Genomic DNA, 22,326 nt, shown 5'->3' with positions numbered 1-22,326 from the left:
CCTCCCCATGCCCCTGCCTCGTCACGGTCTTACATCTTGCAGTTGCAGTAGCTGCTTTCAGTGGCTCCCGACTCCATCCATTCAACCACTGTGCTATTAGGTCTATGCTTCAAGATACCCATCTGGCCCTGTCCTGCTCAGCTTCTAAAACCTTCAATGCGTCCTCATTCATAGTAGGCCAAAGTCCAGTTCCTTAGCCAGAACTGTTCTCCACTGGTCTCTGTCGGTCTCTCCAGCCTCATCCCTTAGCGTCCTTTGCTTGCCACCTGTGCATTCTCCTCTCTTGCATTTTTTATGTAGTTACCTTCTCCCTCCTCCTCACACCCCAGAATTCCCATCCTCTTCAGGATGTCACAAATCAGTCATTAAATAGCATCTTGTGGCCCTGGAGCTTTTAAACACAGTTTTTAAAGGTATTTCACTCAGTTCTAGTTTGGAACTTAGCTCTGGGAAAATCTGTGCCAATGGTATATTAAAAATATATATATATATATATTTTCAACTAAAAGGGAACTTATATATCAGGTGCTTTCTGTCTAGAAGCTTCCCCGTAACATCCAGAAAAGAAATGTGCTGGCATTGGGCTTATGGATCATCTCTCTAACAGTAAACATGAGGCTTCCAGTCCAGTAGAATAATGGTGTGGCCAGTGTGGATGCCATTTGATTAAATTGCTCCTCCAGAGTCCATCTGGAGTCACAGAGCAGAGGTGTCCTCCCAGCAGCAGAACCTTCAGTAGAACCTGTCACTGTGACCACTCATTAATCCAGCATGACCAGAAGCTGGTTCTTGGCTTCCTACAGCTTCAAAGCCTGGCAAGTTTGGAATGAAGGATGAGGCCTCCAGGCTACAGGAATTGGAAGGGAGAAAAATCACATGGCCGTTCTCCTTGCCCTCCTGCTGATGGGTGATGGCAAGTCTCCTTGTCCTTGGAAAGAGCTCCAAGTGTAGACGCCTAGGGCCAGTTCAAATTGGTCCTCTCTGGGGGCTTCCCTGGTGGCGCAGTGGTTGAGAGTCCACCTGCCAATGCAGGGGACACGGGTTCGTGCCCCGGTCTGGGAAGATCCCACATGCTGCGGAGCGGCTGGGCCCGTGAGCCATGGCCGCTGAGCCTGCGCGTCCGGAGCCTGTGCTCCGCAACGGGAGAGGCCACAACAGTGAGAGGCCCACATACCACAAAAAAAAAAAAAAAAAAAAAAAAAAAAAAAAAAAAAATATATATATATATATATATATATATATATATATATATATACACAAATTGGTCCTCTCTGGCCCTCTAACCTCAACCCCATCTCTGGTCTCACCTGTTGTCCACTCAGGGCTTATTGAAATCCTCCTGCCTCTCTTGCTCCCTTGAGAACAGGGAACCAGGGCACAGTATCCCACACAGCGTTGATGGGACTTTCATCCCCACATGTTTGCATACCAGAGTTAGGTAGTCTGGTGGCCTTTCCAGAGCCACAAATAATTTTTTCTTTTAAGGAGCAGTGTATAAAGGCATAATTCTTCTCAGACATTAGCCGGGCTGAAAACTTGGGTGAATGCAATGAGATGTTTTTCTTACAAGTAAGAAAAAGACATTTGCTTTTGCTTAAAATCTGCTCTTACTGATCTCTATGATGTAAAATTCCCTTTTGGTTTAGAAGTAGTGAAGTGTAATGGACAGAGAATGACATGGAAGAATTTCCCTTAATCAGCTCATCTCTGTCGTATAAAATGCTACTTTTTGATTCTAACTCACCTATACCCTACAGCTGTTAGGAAAAACGTTGCTGGGTTGAATTTCTACAGTGCTTTGAATTGTTAGTAAGAAAGAACTGTGAGAGGCATATCTTGGTTTTAGGAACTTGAAATACCGAAACCTCAACTTATGAAACAAAGAAACGGATGGCTTTAAGCATGGTAAAATAATGTACAACGTTGAAAAGATGGATATCATGGTGCATTTAAAATGTGATTAGATTTATGAGGTTTAGCTTAACATTTAAGTAAACCTTCTATGGCATAAAGCAGTTATAGGGCTTTTCAATATTGTGTTGATTAGAATTAGGTTTGGGTTTAAGGAAGGTAGAAATTTGTTTTCCTCTCGTGTAAAAGTTTAGGTGGGTGGTCTGGGGTTGATGTCACCTCCCTAGTATAAGAGATCCAGACTTATTCATTTATTCATTCATTTAATCAGTCAGTCAGTCAGCAAATATTTGTTTAGCACCAGTTAGGCACTGGCATTATAGAAGCAGGGGAAGGAAAAAAGAGGACAAACAAAAATCTCTGCCATCATGGACTTTACATTTTGTTGTTCTACTGGGCATGGCCTTGACCTCCTGGTCCGAGATGGCAACTTCTCTGCATTCTGGGCAGCAGGCTGGAGGAAGGAATGAAGAAGGCAGAGTGCACCTATATAATCTCTTTGGAAAGGTTCTTAGAAGCCACAGGACTCTTTTCCCTACATTCCATGCAGCGATTAGTCAGGTAGTCCCACCTAGCTGCAAGGGAAGCGGAAAAGGTAGTCTTAATTCCAGGTGACCACCATGCACCAAGCTTAAAGTCTATTATTTAGGAAGATGGCAAGATGAATAATGGCAGGGGGCAGGGGACTATAGGTATCTCCCCCAAACAAAACTTGTAATTAAAAAACTACATTTTATTTAATTTGATATATTCAAAATATTATTTTTCCAACATGCAACAAATGTAAAAATTATTATTTCCCATTCTTTTGTTTTGTCGCTAAGTCTTTGAAATCCAGTGTCTATTTTATACGTACATCACTTACATTCTCTCATTCACTCACCTCACATTTCAATTCAGATCAGTACATTACAAGTGCTGAGCAGCCGCACTGGACAATGCGGCCCTGGAGCCTGGCGGCCTGAAGTGTGGTCCACGGGCCGGCAGCAGATGGGCAACACTGGGAAGCTTGTTAGAAATGCAGACTCTCAGGCCCCACCCCAGACCTACTAAATTAGAATCTAAGACCCCCAGGTGGTTAGTGTGCATATCAAAGCATGACAGGCACTGTTCTATAATGCTTCTTCAGAGGACAGTTTCCAATAGAACCTCATAAAAAGTCTCGGGAGAAGAGAAGCTACCCTCAGTGAACTCTCTGGAATCAAGTGTGGAAACTTGTCAGACACCGTCTTTCCTTTTCCTGATCCCATTAGACTTTAATTAGACCTTCCGAGAAGGGGCAATTTTAAAGATGTTACATTTAAATAGATCAATTAATTTTGGTTAATTGACCAAGGGAGAGACTTTAAACACCAAACAACATAGAATTGTTGGGTTGTGAGTGGATTTAATTTTCAAGGCTGTCCTCCAATGCATCAGATCTCTCTTAAACTTGTTGCCTGATTTTATTCTTTACGGCTTCATTGAGATACAATTATCCACTGATCTCAATTTTGCACAATTCAAGGTTTCTTGTATACTCACAGAGTTGTGCAACCATCACCAAAGTCAACTTCAGAACAGTTTCATCACCCTTAAAAGAAATCCTATACCTCTTGGCAGTTACTCCCCATTTCCTGCTAGCCCTGGGCAACCAGTAGTTCGGTTTATATCACGATAGATCTGGCTGGTCTGAACATTTCATATAAAGGAAGGATGCCATCTATGGTCTTTGGTAACTAGCTTCTTTCACTTCGCCTAATGTTTTCAAGGTTCATCTGTATTGTAGATGTATTGGTACTTTATTCCTTTTTATGGCTGAATAATATTCCCTGGTATGGATATATCACCTTTTGTTTATCCATTCACAAATTTGTAAAGCGTTAATACAAAAGCCAGCAAGAAGGGGGAAAACAGTAAGTAGGAACTCAAGGAAATAACAGCTCCTTTGAGGTTCAGAGTCACAGAGAATCAGAATGAAAAGGAACCTTAAAAATCACTCAGTCCTTTTTTTTCCCATGTGGAAAACCCAAGACCCAGGGTAGGAAAGCCATCTTCCCAGGGTCCCTCAGCATCAGGGTTTGAGCTGGGATGAGGCCCAGCTTGTCCTGACTCTAAGTCCTGTGCTGTTCCCTGCTGCCACCCACGTCCAGGGCCTCAGGGCTCCTCTCCAAGGTGGAAACGGTAATCCCTGGTGACAGCAGGGAGAGGCACAAGTTTTTTTTTTATCTCAGTCTTGGTCTCAATTTTAGAGAACCATTCTGAGTTCAGAGCCTCAAGGTGGGTTTAGAGTTACTTCTGGAGAACTGTTTAGAAGCACCGGTAGTAGGAAGTTTGATTCTGGACCTCTCTCCCCCGCACCTTCAGCCACGTCTCTTATCATCAGAAAGAATGTATGAAAAACTCAGGAATCGAGTACATCACAGCTGGGATGGACCTCACGCCATTGGCTCAGGCATGAGCCTGTGGTGCGGGGGGTGGGGGTGGGGGTGGAAGTCTGTTCCCTTTCAGCCTCCATGGGTGGGGGGGGGCAGGGCCCTGCCTTTCACCTATTTTGGGATTCTTCTAAATTGGGAAGACAGTTTGCATACTGGGTAGTCAAAAACAACAGGTGTCCACGACAGTTATAAATCTAGTGTTCTCAAGCGAGGAATAAACGGGAAGCCCTGTCCCAGCAAACAATGCCAGTCTTGGGCACTGACTCAGGGGACAGCAGGTAGGTATTTGAAAAAAGACTGAGAAACTTGCCGAGAGCCTGTGTCCCCTTCTGACTGCCTCTCAGAGAAACAGAGGCAAGTTGAGTGGAGGACCAGGGTCCAATGGAGGATGAGCCCGTGACGGGCCGAGGTTCAAGTTCATGTGAGAAACAGCGGAAGTAGCAGGGGCCGTTTAACCCTGAGAAGAGCCAGGCTGTGGAGAACTAGGAGAGTGTATTCCCCTGTCTTCGAATATTGGAGCTGTCAAGGGGGTGAGGTAGTCCGGGGGGCATGGCTAGAATTGAGAAGCGGGAAATTATAAGGAGGCAGATTTCAGTTTGATGTGAAGATGTTTCTAGCAACCAGAGGTGCCCACCAAGTAACTAGAGTGATTCCAAAGGTGGGGACCTGTCCTCCCCTGGAAGTCTTCAAGCCAGGACATGGGAGGTCAGTTGGTTAGCCTCTAAGACTGTACTGTCCAACACGGGAGCCACTAGCCACATGTGGCTTTTGAGCACATATAGAAATGATGATCTTTTGGATATATTGGCCCAGCCCAGAAAGCTGCCCCCTGCAGGCACGGGTTCTTCTCCCAAACGTACCCATTAGATGAAACCTCCTCCTCTGGGGAGAAGGGAGGTGAGGGTGTGTTTCTCCCGTTGCTAGGAATGCCCAGTCAGGGGGTGTGTGGGGATAGAGGTTAGGTTCATCTGGGCTTACACCTCCAGTGTAAGCCAGTGTCCAGCGTGCTGAGATGGAGAGAGACGGGGGTTACGGATTGGACACCTGGTGGACCAACCTGTTAAGCTGCGTCTCCCCACCGGTGCTAGCAATGCCCACACGGGCACGAACCGTGACCGTGCACGGAAAGGCACATCGCCTTGCTGAGTGCATGCTCCTTGCTCAGTGCAGAGCAGCTATTGTCTGAGTCCTTGATCCCACACTCGCTGTATCTCCTATGACATCAAGCACTGGTTTTCGGGGCTGGGATTTTGCCTGTCTCTTACCAACTGGTGTTGTGTCTGAATTCTAGAATTGTGGGATTTCAGAGCCGTTAAAGCTCCCAGATACCATCTGGGCGTGTTGCAGATGAGGTAAGTGGTCTGTAAGAGGGGAAATGAGGCGGCAGCCAGGAAGAGGGCTGTGTGGGTGTTGTCCGGGACACGTGTAGCTTCTCCACCCCACCCCCACCCTGTCACCACCGCTTCCTAGACCTAGTAATTCAGGAAGGCAGTCTGTCTGACCAAACGGCAGGAAGTCCACGGCCCACTCCCATCCCGCTGGGGGCTGGTTCTATTCTTGGGCCATCAGAGACCCCACGCCCTTCGGGGCATGTGATACGAGCCCAGACTGCTCACTTTAGTTCTGGGATCTGCCACATTCAGTCTCTTTCTTAGTTGTTTATGTCTTCCTTGCATTTTTATATATCCATGACAACCACAGGTCCTCTCAGGTTCTAACGGAGATCTTAGACCCAGCATCTGGGTAGAGATAAGATGTTTTTGCGATTTGTTTTTTTCATACTTTTTCCCATTTACTTTATTGTTAAGTGCAACATATTAAGTTTAATATATTAATGCAAATCTATTTCAAACTCCAAGTATGTGATAAGAAAATAACTTATTTTTCTGAAAATACCTTTAAAAACAAATCATCCGGGACTTCCCTGGTGGCGCAGTGGTTAAGAATCCGCCTGCTAATGCAGGGGACACGGGTTTGAGCCCTGGTCCAGGAAGATCCCACATCCCGCGGAGCAACTAAGCCCGTGCGCCACAACTACTGAGGCTGCACTCTGGAGCCCGCTCGCCACAACTACTGAGCCCACGTACCGCAACTGCTGAAGCCTGCAGGCCTAAAAGCCCAAGCTCCGCAACAAGAGAAACCACTGCAATGAGAAGCCCACGCACCGCAAGGAAGAGTAGCCCCCGCTCGATGCAACTAGAGAAAGCCCACGTGCAGCAACGAAGACCCAACGCAACCCAATAAATAAATACAAATAAAAATTTAAAAGATAAATCAAACCAAGTCAAATCCAATCCGTTCCTCCTAAAAAAAAAAAAAAAGCAAATCATCCGTGATGTAGTCAATAGAGTATATATTACAAAGTCAAGTTTTATCATAACATAAATTTATTTGAGCCCAGGTTTCACTAGCTGTGAACCAGAAGTGTGATATACTTACTTGATTGGATCCATGTCTCTGTATTGGCATTTCTCTCATATCCTTTTTGTATATGCAAAATGCATTCTAATCACTGATTCTAGATAAATCTGTTTCTTGGAGAGTAATAGACGTGACAAGAAGACGGTTTTCATGTGAAGAGAAGTACAGGCTGATGAGGCTGACTTTGCTCCGAGTTCATGCTCACAGCACAGCTGAGGAGCCAGATTCCTGAGTCCTTGCCTCAGCTGTGCTGCCGTTGAGCTGGAGCTCTCAGGTGCGGCCCTCCCTCTCAGCTACCCTTCTCCAACCTTAGGGATCAGCTGAGCTGAGGGAGCCACGCCACTAACGATGGCCCTGAGATTACAGGAGGGGCTCTGGCCCGGGTGCCCGGTGTTGTGGTGAGTTTCCTGGGAGGCTCAGACCATGGCATCGGCGCAGGTCACCCCCATCACGTGCGGGTGTGTGCTGTTAAACAGGCCTCCCGCTGCTGACCGTCCCAACCTCTGTCCTGTAGTGCAGTTGGGTGAGATCTCTCCCAGATGGTGAGCTTCCGATGCTTTTTAGCAGGAAAGCAATTCGAATCGAATCACTCCAGGCTGGCCTTGCATATTGTCTCATTTGCTAATGAAACAGCCTTTCTTGGGCATAACCTCTTGAAACTTACCTCTTCAGAGAAGGCTCATCCTAAGGGGATAAGCTTTAGCATTGAAAATCCTCTTTCCGTCTTTGATTGGCTGTTTATTCTCCTTTATTCCAGGCCCTAAACTTCAGCCCTATTTGTGCCGTCTGAGTATTTGTGTTAAACAGTCAGCCTGGACTTCATCAGAATGACAGCATTTTAGGGAACCCAGTTGTAGGGCTAGTGTCTGGGATTTCAAAGAGCGGACCCTTTAAGCCTCTGACCTGTGCTCCAGAAGGGTAAAGGTTGGCGCTAAAAGCTGCCATCTTTACGGGGGATATTAAGCAAATGGGACTTTCTCCTAACGCAGCCAAAGGGGCCGGCAGCTCCAATTCAATTCAAAGAGAGCTCAGGGCCCACAGGAGGCCCAGAGCTGCATTCGCCGTGGCGAGTCTCCTGCTGTCTGCTGAGCAGCCATGTGCTCCTAGGAGAGCATTTCTTGAGCACCTACTGTCTGCCCAGCTCTGTGCCGAGTGCTGTGGAGGAGCAGACCTAACACGAGCGTTACCACGTGAGTGCTGGTGGCTCCTTCCCAGCTTCCTCCAGAGGGTTCGGGCAGCCGGCTCTGACCTGTCCACCGGCAGAAGGGGGCTGGCCTTTGTGTTGCAAACACAATCCCGGTATCTGAAGCACCCGGACAAGCTGATGTCTTACCTTTAGTCCACCAGTTCCCCTCTAGGGCCAGAACTTTATCCAAAGCTCCACTCTTCCGAGCTGGGGCTCAGGCAGCTGGCTCATCTCTTGACACCTTCTCGGATGCTGTCTGTGTCTTCAGCTGGGGTTCTACTCCAGTCTGGATCGTCATCAGCTCTCACCGCACAGCCCAGCTTAGATGCTGGGTATCGCCGCTGTCCCATTGCCCCTGCAAACAGGCAAGACGGAAGCAGACTCCTCAACCCGCTTCCATTTGTGTGACCCCCTCTGACAGGCAAGGGCTCCTCCTCTACTCAGCACCCAGCTAGAAACCTGACCATCAGCTTAGGTCCTTCCCTCCCCATCCCATCATCCAATTGAAGTTGATTCTCGCTCTCTCAAAGCTATTGATTTCTCTCCGTTCCCACCCTTAACAACCTTGGTTAAACCGCCTGTGTCTGTCTTGCTCGCTCGCCATCGCAGCTTCAGCTCCCGGCATAGGACCTGTCAAGTGGTTGCTCACAATATTTGTTGAATCAATGAGTGAAAGTGAGTGAGCCAGTGGAGACCATCCATGGTGATCTGTCTAGTCTCATCTCTCCCCTCACCCCTGGCACCCGTCCTGAACTCCTTTTGGTTCCCTGCCCATCCACCTCTTCCGGAAGCCTTCTCTTATCCTCCCGTGTGAATGAGTTGACTTCTCTGCGCCTCAGAGCACCGCACACCCAGCCCATTCCTATAGAGCGTGTATCCCACGGCACTGGCATCGCCCGTCTGTGTATCAGTTGTTCTCACTTGACACTTAGTTCCGTGAAGCAGCATCTGTGTTCTACTAGTCATTGCATTCCCAGCACTCAGCACACGGGAGGTGCTCCTCCCACATTTGTTGACTAAATGAAGATCTAGAAATTCCTGCTTCCCACCTAACCCCTTGCCACTCTCGTGTCTCCCCCTCACCCCGTCCATCCGGGTTTGGGCACTGGTCACTCTGATGTGCGTCCGAGAACCTCGGGACCAGCTCCACTGGGAGTTTGTATCTGGGCACTCGTATCACCCATCCTGGTTCTTGCCCTGTATCGGGGTGCTTTGTTCAGTGTCCTGACCTGCACAGTCAGACGTGCTTTGCTGGCTCTGACCTCCGAGTCTATCCAGAGCTCGTGCCCTGTTCTGGTATTTTCTGACCGGGTCTCCTATGGTGTTTTGTGCTAGGCTGATCCCCTCACTGGGCCGTGAATCCCCAGGCAGAGGTGACATCTAAGTCCTATCTGGGTGGGACCAGATAGGTGGGACCACCCTCCCCCATCCCCACAGCGCCCAGAACAAGGGCCTGTTGGTGCATAGTAGGTTCCCAGGAAAGGTCAGATGCTTCCCTTGGATTGATCAGAAGCTGGAGGGGCTCAAGGAGGAGCAGGGCTCTGGGAGTTAGGATGACTGGAGGGAAGCCCCTAAGGTGAGGGAGGGCGACGGGAAAAGGGGAGATATTTGTCACCAGGAGTGTGGGTGGAAGAGGACATGCCCTGGCAGGAACAGCAGGGAAGCAAGAGGTGGAGGGAGGGAGGGAGGGAGGGAGGTACAGAGCAGAGTTGCCGGCCTCAATGCCCTGTTAGACATGCCCCAGGCACCCGGGGGGCAGCCAGCTGGCTGGGCCCCGTGCCCACACAGCTGTGACCATGGGAGCTCTCTGCACGTGCCTGTCCTCGGCCACAGGGGCCCTTGCTCTCCCCATGTGATGGAAAGGGCCTCACACCCCTTTAATTGAGAGAGGAATCAAGTCAGCAAAGTGCTTTATGTCTCCTCTAGAAAGGATGTGAAGCAAAGGTTAGTTATCTTCACGGCTACCACCACCGCCATCCCCTCACTATTTCTCACATCTGTTTCCCTGGGTGTTCACCTTTATTATCTCATTTCGATCATCACAACTGCCATCATTTACACTTCATAGTTGAAGACACAGAAGTTCAGAGAGGTTGAAGGGCTAACCCAAGGTCACACAGCTAGCCTTGCGGGGTGGTGATGTGGACTGAGATACCTGCTCTGGAAATCCTCTTAGAAAGTGTGGGCAGGGGCACAGCCCAAGTCTGTGTGCGTGTGCACGTGTAAATGTGCCTGTCCCGATTTTCTCCGTGTGCACCTGTGTCTGTCCATGCCTCTGCGTGTCGAGGGGTGCGTGTACGGTTCAGGGTGTACCTTGGCAGGTGTTTATGTGTGGAACCGCACAGGGGGCAGCCTCGGGGTCGCGGGCGCGTGTGAACGTGGTCTGGGCTCATACACGCGCATGCACGCAGGCGCTCACCCCCTTCTCAGATGTCTTGGCTGAGGGTTTGACAACTGAAACCCAGCTGCGTTCTGGCCGGGAAACATCCACTGTGGAAACCTAGGAGGAGCTGACAGTCCCTAAAGAGGGGCTCCACATGCTGCCAGCAAGCGCTCCTGGCCCGCTGCCTAATTCCCTGCAAATGCTCTTTAAATCTGTTTCTAATTTGGACTCTGCCTTCCCCTGTCCCCACCCAGCCCTCCCCACTCTCCCAACTTGCCTCAAACCAGTCGAATTATGCTGAATAATGGCTGTGGGGGCGGGGGAGTGCTAAAGGTCACCAGTGGGCTGTTGGAGGGTGTAATAATGTCACATTTTAATTTACGCAGGGGATGGTGAGGGGATCAAAACCAATAAATTTGGGCTGTACTCGCAACTCCAGCCAACGGTAACTCCTGCAGGTCATGCCACTTCCAGGGAAGAAATCACTAACTGTCACGCCCCACAGTCCACTGTGCTGGAGAAAACCCATGTGTGTATGTACAGATACAAAACACAACGTTTTCTGTTTGCAAGGGGACTTGGATTTGGGGATTTGCAGCATCAGCAAGAATCTCTCCAGTTGTCGGAGTATCACCCAGATGGTCTGGGTATTAAGATTCTAAAAATATGTCTTCCGTGTATTTTGCAGTCCTGTGAAATATTCAACACCAGGATGACCCAGATCCATGGGAAAGTGTATCCAAAGCACAGCAAGAAGGGTCAGGAGCAGAGTTGTATGTATACATTGATGGCAGCTCTGAAAGCTTATTTACATGCGATAAAGGTGGGGAGGGGGCTGCTGGGAGACATCTGTCGGAACTGTGTTTGTGTTGAGAGGTTGGGGATATCATTTGAGGTGCAGTTGTCTTAATCATTAATATGGACTTAAAGCATGAATTCTTTTGGAAGGCAGAGGGTTTGCTCTACTGACCCCTTATGCCCCCTTGCGGAACAATGGAGTCCAGAGATCTGGAGGTCTAGAGATGATTCTCACCCGTGCTGTGTGGCCAGGTAGCTGGGGAGGAAGCCAGGAGCGAGAGGAAGCCATGCGTTGTCGGGTGTCTGGAGGCCTTTGCTAGGGAGGCTGTGGTCATGGTGATCTGGTGAGAGCCCCGCCTCTTCCCTCCAGCATCCTGAGAGTCTGCAACTGGCATGTGCTCCAGGGGCTGCTGAGGGGGCCTGGCGTGCTGCCCATCCCTCAGCTGGCTCTGCAACTGCGGGAAGGTAGAATCTGCAGTCCTGTGGGCCACCACCGGGAAGCCGTGAGGCTGTCAAGACTCTGGAGCACACGCTGCTGCATCTGGCTGGGAAGGAAGTGGGAGGGGGAGAAGCTGCTCTGGGCTGAACGACACCCTGAGGACTTGTGCTCCCCACTCCCCGCCACACACCAGACAGAGGCCACCAGGATGCCTTGGGAAGAAAGAGGAGGATGGGGCCCACACGTCTGCCGTGCCCAGGGCCTGTCTCTGATTTCATCCCTCAAGGCACTTCCCTTTCATATCTTTTTCCTTTTTAAATGGTTGCCGTTTATTTAGCTGTCTGTGATGCTTAAGACTTTGCATATGTCAAAAGCCTCATTTAATCCTCAGAACACACCTGCAAGGTAAGTGTGGCAGAGATGGCTAACCTTCAACCAGAAGTCCCTACTTCCCTTTCTTTAGGGTTGAGCTCTTGCTGGGAAGTAGCTGCTCATTCATGGACCACACTTTCCAGCCCCCTTTACAGCTAGTTGCAGCCAGAGGACTGGGTTCTGACCAATGGTTTGTGAGCAGAAGTGAGTTGCTCCACTACAGAGCCTCGTCCATAAAAACCTCCCAGGAAACCCTCTCTAAACTTTACCCCCTTCTGCCTGGATGGAATAGGGGCAACCCCTGGGATGACCTTGGAAGCCACAGATTTAAAATGACAGAACATCTGTCAGCCTGGGGGTCTGAGTGCCTGTGTGAAGAAAGACTGCTGAGCCAGTGTGTTCCCTGCGCAGTCCTGAGCAAGATGGAAACTTGTATCCTATTGTTTCCAAGCCATTATACTATTGGGGGTCTGTTTGTTATAGCAGCGAACCCACCCTAAGTAATTAATTAGGAATTCTCACTTTCATTTTACAGATGAAACTGAGACTCAGAGAGGAAAATTAATTGCCCAAGGTCACATATTCAGTACTAGGAGGGTCACGATGCAAGTCTAGGCCTCTCTGGTTTCATGCTCTAATCTTATGAGTTTCCCCAAGTATGTTCCATGGAACACTATTAACACAACAATGACACCCCAAAACTTCTGTGCTTGAATAAGTTTGGGAAATGCCAACTTAAGCAAAGTCAACAGGTTTCTTTCTGCAGCTCTTATAAGGATGTTTGCATGCTAATGACCTCTGAGATTCACCACCAGGGCATCTAGCAGGCAGGGAGCAGAGTTTTCCCAATGTTTGAGACCACAGGAACCTTTTCTCTACAGAGCATCTTTGAGAAGAGCACACCAGGAACACACTTTGGGAAAGGTTGAACTTCAGTATGCTGCCCATTATGGGTTGAATTGTGTCTCCCCACCAACCCCCCAAAAAGAAACACTGAAGTCTTAACACGCAGTACCTCAGAAGGTGACCTTATTTGGAAATGGGGTCTTTGCAGATTTAACAAAGTTAAGGTGAGGTCTTTGGGTGGGCCCTAATTCAATATAACTGGTGTCCTTGTAAAAAGGGAAATTTGGACGCACACAGACAGGCACAAAGGGAAGAGGATATGAAGACACAGAGACATGCAAGGAGAATGCCATGTAAGGGCAGAGATGGGAAAGATGCATCTCTAAGCCAAGGAGCACGAAGGATTGCCAGCAAACGCCAGGAGCTAGCAGAGACAGGAAGGATTCTCCTCTAGAGGTGTCAGAGGGAGCGTGGCCCTGCCCACACCTTCATCTCAGACTTCTAGACTCCAAAACTGAGAGAGAATAAATTTCCACTGTTCTTAGGTGCCCCGTTTGTGACACTTAGTCCTGGGGAATGAATACACTGCCTCAAGCTCCTTTCAGGACTGAAGTTTCTTGGCATTGGTACCTTACAGATAACCATCCACATGACTAACCAAGGTGGCTTCAGTTTACCAAAGCACAGATGGAGGAAAAGAGAGGCATCAGCTTCGGTGCCAGGCTCTGCATCCCCTTTTGACCTCCTGACCTCTCTGTGCAGTTTGATCGTTTGTAAGGTGCGGATAGCAAGGCTCACGCTCACTTCAGAGGCTAAGGGGAGGGTTAAATGAATTAACATAGCTGAAATATCTAGACTAGTACCTGACAGAAAGCTAGTGCCCATTCCTTTAAAATTATCTAGGCAGGATGGCATGGTAACTGGGGCGGGGAGTAGCGGGGGGCAGGCCGACCTGCGTTTGAATCCAAACTCTGCTCTTCACCAATGGTGTTACCTGGAGCAGTTTGCTAACCTTTCCAAGTCTCAATCTCCCCATCTCTACAATAGAGAAAAGTCATGCCTGTTGCTACCAGAGGGTCTTCAAAGAAAGTAAAATCACAACCCTCAGGTAACAAATGAACACGTGTGAATTATTTTATTTAATCTATTGTTAATGAGTGAACTAGAGAGATGTTACAGTTGGTTCAAGGGAGAATCCTAAAAACAGACACGTGTAGATCAGAAATCTTGAAATGCATTTTCAAATGGACACAGTGAACTGGCTTTTGCACAGGGAATAGGGGCTGCCCAGCTCATTTGTGTGTCCACAGTGAAGAATCCCTGTGTGTCCTCAGTTCCCTACAACTTATAGAGCTGCAGAAAGAGCTCAGAGGCTGGAATCAGATAGCTAGGAAGGGTGTGTTCTAAACAATACATACTTTTAGAGATACCCAGTAATAATTTTTGCTTATTTTGCAGATTTCCTTATGGTCTTGTCACCGAATTGGTCAATTGGACCCGCGTTGGGGTCCTAGCCCGGGCCGAGACCCCCTGTCCTAGCCAGGGAGGTTCTTTTTCCTATCGTATTCATGTAGTCAGTAACAACAAAACCAATGCTGAGACTGGAACAGCACAAGCTTTATTCAACGGGCAAAGAATGGAGAATCCGGAATGTAAGTTCACAAAGCAACTTCTCAACCCAATTCTGGCGGAGATGCCAAATATATAGGACGGTCGAGGTAAAAGGGAGGGAATTAAAAAGAGTGGGAGGAATATTCATGAATTATCCGAGAACAGGGGTGTGGTTTGGACCCAGAACTGTTGCAGCTCTCCTTTTCAGTCCTTCTATGGGCTTTTCCTGTTGCTGTCATGGCAACTGTCAACTGTCATGGTGCTGGTGGGTGTGTCATTTGGTTGCTAAGGTATTACAGTGAGCGCGTAATGAGGCTCAAGGTCTACTGGAAGTCAAATCCTCCACCATCTTGCGCCTAGTTGGTTCTGACCTGTTCTTGTTTTTTACTTCTTGCAACTTCCTCCCGAAACTTAGATAACAGTAACTGGTTTCTATCTGAGGGAGGGTCAGGGGTATGATTCTGGGGCAACAGCCTCTCACATATTCATATGTACGGGATTAGAAAAAGATAGATGAATGTGTGAAACAAGCAAGTTGCTGAATAAGGTACGATCCTATTTTCATAAAAACAAACAAGCTGTGTGTGTGCGCGTGTGCGTGTACGCACACGAGTGGGTGTGTATATATAACACTGATTAAATTCATACTAGTGTCTGGGAGAATACACAGACTGCACACAATGCCCGCCTCTGGAGGGCAGGATCCAGACTGGGATGTGGATGGAGACTTCCATGGCTCACTTCCTAAACTTCTGTGTCGTTTGACTACAAACCAATACCTGCTTCAGTGTGACTGAGGATTGTCTGAATGAGAAATATGTCTGTCGTGGTTGACGCAGTGCCTAGCTTTCAAAAAATGGTAGGTTTTGTGATTATTATTAATGTACATTCGAAGAGCCTGGAGCCCCCAAGCCTGTTCTCAGGAAGAAATGACCAAGAGGAACAACCGTACTGCTGCCCAAGGGCCTCTCCCTCTGAGAGAAGCTAGTTTTGAAATCCTGGGCTTGTATTTGGACACCCACCTGTGTGCCCCTCACCCCCCCCCCCCCCCGAGGGTTGGAGGGCACCTCCTTCCTGAGTTATGGCCTGGGGGTGGCTTCAGCGTCATTCAATATCCACAGCAGCCCCACGGGGGGTGTGCAATCATCCAATCCCCATTTGACAGATGAGAAAACCGAGGCAAAGAGAGATAAGTAGCTCCTCAAACCTTCCCACGACGACAGGCCACCTGGACAGAGTCCTTCCTCAGGGAAGCATCTCCTCACCAAACCCACACAGGCAACTGGGTTTTCTTTTCCTTTCTTTTGTAGAATATTTCAACATATACAAAGTAAAAAGAATATCAGAAAAAAATCACATGAATTCTCATTACCCAGCTTTATTAATTACCAGTTCATGGCCAGTTTGCTTCATCTTCATCCCCTCCTCTCCCTGATTTATTCGGAAACAAATCCCAGATATGTTGTGTATTTCATTTTGTGTTTCCACAAGATAGAGATTCTTCCAAAAACCTTAACCTTAAAACCATTGTCACCTAAAAATTTTCAATAGTCGTATCATCAACTACTCAGAAAATTTATTTGAATTAGGATACAAATAAGGTTCATATATTATAATTGGGTGATAGGTCCCTCGAGATTTTTAAAATCTATACGTCTCCATCTCCATTTCTTTTTCTTACATTTTGTTCGTTCATTATCGTTGTTTGAAGAAACTGGGTCACTTGCCCTATAGAGTTCACCACAGTATGGATTTTGCTGAATGCACCCCTGTGGTTTGTTTATGGTTAAGGTCCTTCTGTCCCCTAGATTTTCTGTAAATTGGTTGTTTTGTCTAGAGGGCTGCCCAGATTCAGTTTCATGGGTTTTTGTTTTTTGTTTGTTGGTTGGTTTTTCCAGCAAGGGCACTTCATGAGTAGTATCCTTTTCCTCCTTCCAGCCCCCCAACTATTGGTCTCTCTTCTTCCAAGTATCCGGGATGCCATCTTGAAAGAATGTGTCCTAGGAGTAGGGACACTGGGATCTAATGGGGGCAAAACTGAGAAGGAAATGGCTCAAGACAACATCTAGAAAACTCAAGGTCTTTACCTGTATCCGCTGTTTAGTTAGAAGGTTCCCCTTCATCGTAATAGTAACTATCACTTCTTGAGAGTTCACAGTACACCAGGCACTGTTTTGATTGCTTTTAATGTAAAACCGACTTTATTCTTCTCCACAATGCCGTACAGTCACTACTAAAAGTATTATCACTTAGAAAAGGGGAACCAGGCCCAGAGAGATTAAGTCACCTGCCCCAAATCTCACCATGGTGTTTGCCAGAGAGAGCAGTCCTGTCTCCAGGAGTGCTTGACTTAGGGACTTTCCAGGCCTGTATCATCAAGACATGGTGAAACGCTGCATTCTCACTCGGGTTGACCCTTTGTGATCTCAAAATAGTGTGTCAACTACAAATTCTTCTTTTATCTTTTAGGGAGCTTGCCTCTGTGACAGCTGCTCACATCCAGATTCCTCGTCTCAAGGTCCCCTTATAGACATAAGAATTATGCTCTCTTGTTAGGCAGTACTTTGCAGGCTGGATCAGGGGACATGGCCCGTCTGCCTGGAGCCCTTGCCTTTCTCTTGATGCTAGAGGACTACAGTGATGCTTTCCTGTAAAGACAATCTGTTCGGCACTGGTATTTTTTTGGACCACTTTACAAAATACCCACCCCTCACCCCACCTGATGAAACCAATTTGGTCCTAGAGTTGGAGCTCTTCCTTACCTAGCCCTGGGGCTGTACCTAAACTGAGAGTCTTTCTGTTTCACCTGCCGAACCGGGTGATGATCTTTGTATCTTTCAGGGAGGCCTCTTGTTTAAGGCTCCTCACCAGAAAAGGGAACCAACGATATATCATGTGACAGCTTCAAGAACCAGACCTCAAAGTTCTGCTGGGAGCCAAACCTCTCTGTTCCAGAGACATGGATCGTGGGCCTTCGGCTGGGATGGTGAGGGGGCCGTGGAGAGTGGCAGCAGCAGGCAGGGGCAGGGCCAGCTACAGGATTTGCAGGGTTCATTGCGAAATCCAAAATGTGGGGTCACTTGTTCAAAAATTATCAAGAATTTCAAGACAGCGACAACAGAGCATTAAACTAAACATGGGGCCCTTCCAAGTCTTCCCTCACTGGTACTTCGGGACCCATCCAAAACACTTTTATAAATGGCGTGATGTTTGTAAAATGAGACCAGCTAGGCTGGCTTGTATGTGCTAACTACTTTTCATTGTGCCTCAACTAACTCTGAACTGCGGAATATTCCGGACAGAGGTATGGTGGGAACAGACAGAGAGTATCCAGGGGGAGAGTCTTGGGTGTCTGGCAAAAATGGCCTAGCAGTGATTTCTGCCTCAGGGTGAGCGGGTGAGGGCAAGGAGAGTGTGAAAAAGTACATGTGTTGATTGAGTTATACATACAAACCATAGAAAGTAAAGCCCCACCTGAGGGGCTTGGTCTATTCAAGATGCAGAGAAGGTTAGGCGAGAAAGCCTGGCACAATGTTGGGTTAGAGAAGGTTGGGAAACCGTGCCTTTGATTCTTTTTGAAAAGCAGCAATGCAAGGAGAAACATTTGTAGATGTTTATGAATATGAAAGAAATCTGGAAATGTGAAATGACAGATGCCAATGAGGTTTCTTTGAGAAGAACCCACAGCCGAGTGGAAGCAGGGCACCAGCCTGCCACTTCCCTTGCAGAGGAGAAGTTGGCTACTCTATGGACGGGGCCATACCCAGAAGCTGGGGGGCAGGAATGTCTGGAGTTTGTGCATCAGGCAGTTTTCCCCCAGCCACCTCTACAGGATGACAAGACACTTCTCCCAGAAAACCTAGAAAGAAGAATCCACACTGCACAACCCAGGGGCATCCTTCACCTTCTAGCCCAGCAGGGGGCTGTCCTCCAGGGTGTCTTTCCCACGCCCTGCGATGGGACCAGTACCCCACTGGCTGTCTGGTGCGGCTCAGTGTCTCTCTCCTCCAAGGTGGAGGCGTTCTAGCAAACAGTGGCTTTCCCACTGGTGGTCAGTGCGGTCCCCCATCGGACACCACCTTGTCTTCCCTGCATGGCTAACCGATGAGGGACGACTTGTGTCCTTGTCTCTTTTCTGCTTCACCCTACAGCATGCCACTGAGTTCCTACTAGCGGATGAAACCAACTTGGAGTAAGATCACCCTGAGTCCAGCAAAACTTGGTCTTCCTGAAAAAGTACTTAATTTAGTTCTAATGTTCACTCAATCCTTTAGTCTGGCTACCCTTTTTCCTGGGCGAGTGGTAAGTTACTATGACTCTCATTGAAAGGCTGAGAATTGCAGCAATTCAGAGCATAGAACCTACACCCAGACTGCTGGAGGTCAAATCCCACCTCCACCAATAACAACTGTGGAAACTTCAGCAAGTCAATGAAACTCTCTGTGCCTCAGTTTCCTCATCTACAAAATGGGGGTACTGTGGGTTGTAAGGAGAGTTATATGAGTCAATACAAGAGAAGTCCTGTCGTGGAATAAATGTTACTATTATTATTAAATGAGAAATATGATTAATTAAATAAAATATGTACAATTACTATTAAATAAAAAGATGACTTTACTGGTTTCTCGATGGCACCAGTAATTACATGGGGTAATTGTTTGGCCTGTGACTGAAATACTGAGTATTCCTACCTAAAAGCAGCTTCCTAAATTGGCTCAAAAGTCAGTATCCCTGTGTCCAGATGAGCAGATTCTTTCTTGCTTCGAAAGAAAAATGAAAAGGAAAGAAGTGATTTCTTCTCTGGGGTTGGATGCCGTCCAGAACCGTATGGCCATACTTTAAATTGATGAATGGCTGAATTGCCGGCAGAGACCCTGACAGGCGGGGACTGCTGGGATGTTAAAATAAAATGATAGAAAATGAAGAAAATTCAGCTGAGTTTCCACAGGGGCATTTGATCCGACCAGACTTCTTGCCAGAGCAAATGAGACCAGAGTGAGCTAACACCTGTAACAACATCTCTGTTGTCACTGCCTGAAGGGCAGCCACTGCGAGATGGAAAAGGAAATAAATAGTGGGGGGAGGGCAGACAAAGGAAAGATGCAGTCCTGGGGACCTGAGCGCTCATGCCGCTTTCGAAATGACAATGGGGTTCTAAAAACTGAGCACCACTTAAAACAGGAAAAGAAGAAGGCTTCCAGCCTGTAAAGATGCTGCCTGGCCCCGGCCCTGGCCCCGGGTCAGCCAGGTCTGGACTCACCCATGTCAGCGCTGTGTGTCACCCACCGGGTCCTCTGGGCTCATCTCCCCGGGACAGGCTGCACTCTGCTCTCTTCCTGGAAACTGAAACTCTGACACTGTAACTAACTACTACAGTTATGGGATTTTTAAAATACATTTTTATTATAAAAAATATGTGTTATTTAAAGAAAGCTTAGGAAATACAGAAAAGTAGAAACAAGAAGAATAAAATTTTCAAATCTCAGTACCTAGAGCCAACATTTGTTAAAAGTTTGGGGTTTTCATCCAGACTTAAAAAAAAAAGTCAGAGTGATATGATTAAAAATATATATAATAGTTTGATTATAGCCTACTTAATATTATTTCATAATCATTCTATATAGTATTATAAAATTTTATAGATATAATTGAATGAGTGTACAATATTCTGTCAAATAGATTCATTATAACAAGTTTTCTTATAAAACGACATTTTGAATATTTCCTTTTTACTAGTATAAACAATAATATAATGAACACTTTTTAAATAACTGCTCTATTGAGATAAAATTCACTTACCATCAAATTCACTTTCTAAAGTATACAATTCAGTAGTTTTTAGTATGTTCACAGTTATACAACTATCACTGCTATTTAATTCTAGAACATTTTCATTAAACCCCAAATAAATCCTGTACCCAATCCTCCTAGCCTCTAGCCCCTGGCAACCACTAATCTACTTTCTATTTCTATGGATTTACCTATTCTGAACACTTCATGTAAATGGAATCATACAATATATGGTCTTCTGTGTCTGGCTTCACTTAGCATATTTTCAAGGTTTATCCATATTGTAGCATGTAGCAGTACTTCATTCCTTTTTATGGCCAAGTCATATTCTACTGTATAGATGTACCACATTTCGTTTATCCATTCATCAGTTGATGGACGTTTTGGCTATTCCCACTATTTTTTGCTATTATGAATAATGTTGCTATGAACGCTCATGTACAAGTTTTTCCGTGGACATATATTTTCAGTAATCTTGGAGATATACCTAGGAGCAGAATTGCTGGGTCGTATGGTAACTCTGCTTAACTTTTTGAGCAACTGCCATTTTACATTCCCACCATCAATGTATGAGGTTCCCAGTTTCTTTATATCTTTGCAATCTCTCATTAATTTCTGTTTGTTTGCTTTTCACTAGCCATCCTAGTAAGTGTTAAGCATCTTTTCATGTGCTAGTTGGTCCTCTGTATATTTTCTTTGAAGAAATGTCTATTCAAATTCTTTGCCTCTTTTAAAATTGTGTAATTTTTATTATTAAACTTAAAAGTTGTTTTTATATTCTGGATGAAATTTCTTATCAGATATATGCAGAAAATTCAAATATTTTCTCCTGTTCTGTGAGTTGTCTTTTCACTTTCTTGATAGTGTCCTTTGATGCACAAAAGTTTTAAATTTTGATGGAGTCCAATTTATCTGTTTTTTTCCTTTGGTTATTTATTCTTTTTTTTTTGGTTATTTATTCTTTTGGTATCATATCTAAGACTCCATTGCCTAGGCCAAGGTTGCAAATATCTACACCTATTTTTTCTTCTAAAACTTTTATAATTTATTTACTATAGGGAATTTGCTCATGAGATTATGGAGGCTGGAAAGTCCCAAGGCCTGCAGTCAGCAAGTTGGAAACCCACAGAACTGATGGGGTAGTTCCAGTCTGAGTCTGAAGGCCTAAGGACCAGGAGAGCTGGTGATGTGAGTTCCTTCCTGAAAGCTGGCAGGTTCCAAATCCAAGAAGAGCCAATGCTTCAGTTCGAGTCCAAAGGTGAAAAAAGACAGATATCCCAGCTTAAGCAGTCAGGTGGGAGGAAATTCCCTCTTACCCAGTGGAGGTCAGCCTTTTCATTCTATTCGGACCTTCAAGCAATTGGATGAGGGCCACCCACATTGGGGAGGGCATTCTGCTTCACTTGTCCCACCCATTCAAATGTGAATCTCATCCAAAAATATCCTCACAGAAACATCCAGGATAATGTTCGACCAAATATCTGGGCACCCTGTAGCATAGTCAAGTTCACAAGTAAAATGAACCATCACACCTAGGGTTGGTGAAGGCCTAGTGGTGACGTTTGAACTAAGAGTGGGAATATTGGGGGAAGAGATTTTGAGGTAGAGGGGACAAGTTCTGAAGTAAGAATAATCCATAATATTCCAGGAATTGTAGAAGGACCAGTGTGGTTGGAAGGAGATGTGCAAGGAGGAAAGGAATCTGGAGACGGGGGCAGGGCTACATTGTGTGTGTTTTGTAGACTGCGATTAGAAGTTTAGATTTTATTCTAAGTAAAGTGGGAAGGTATTGGAGTGATACAAAAAAGATCAAGGTGATGAAATGAAAAGGGTGTGTGTGTGTGTAAGTGTTTTTGTGCGTGTGTGTGTGTGTGTTGGGGCAGGGAGACCGACTGCAAGGTCAAGATGATGGCAGCTTGAAGTAGGGTGGTGGCTGTAAAGGTGATGGTCAGAGGTTGGATATATTTTGGAAGTAGAGCTTGAAGGACTTGTTAGTGGATTGCATGTGAGACGTGAAGATAATAGATGAATCAAATATTACTACTAGATTTTGGCCCGAGTAGCTAGATGGTTTGGTACCATTTATCAAGATGGGGGAATGTTTGCTGGGAGTTGGAGTGAGGAGTTGAGTTTTGGAGAAAATCAGAAGTTC

The sequence above is a fragment of the Phocoena sinus genome, chromosome 4, assembly GCF_008692025.1.
Source record: "Phocoena sinus isolate mPhoSin1 chromosome 4, mPhoSin1.pri, whole genome shotgun sequence".
Taxonomy (NCBI): Eukaryota; Metazoa; Chordata; class Mammalia; order Artiodactyla; family Phocoenidae; genus Phocoena; species Phocoena sinus.
Note: the sequence above shows the minus strand (reverse complement) of the source record.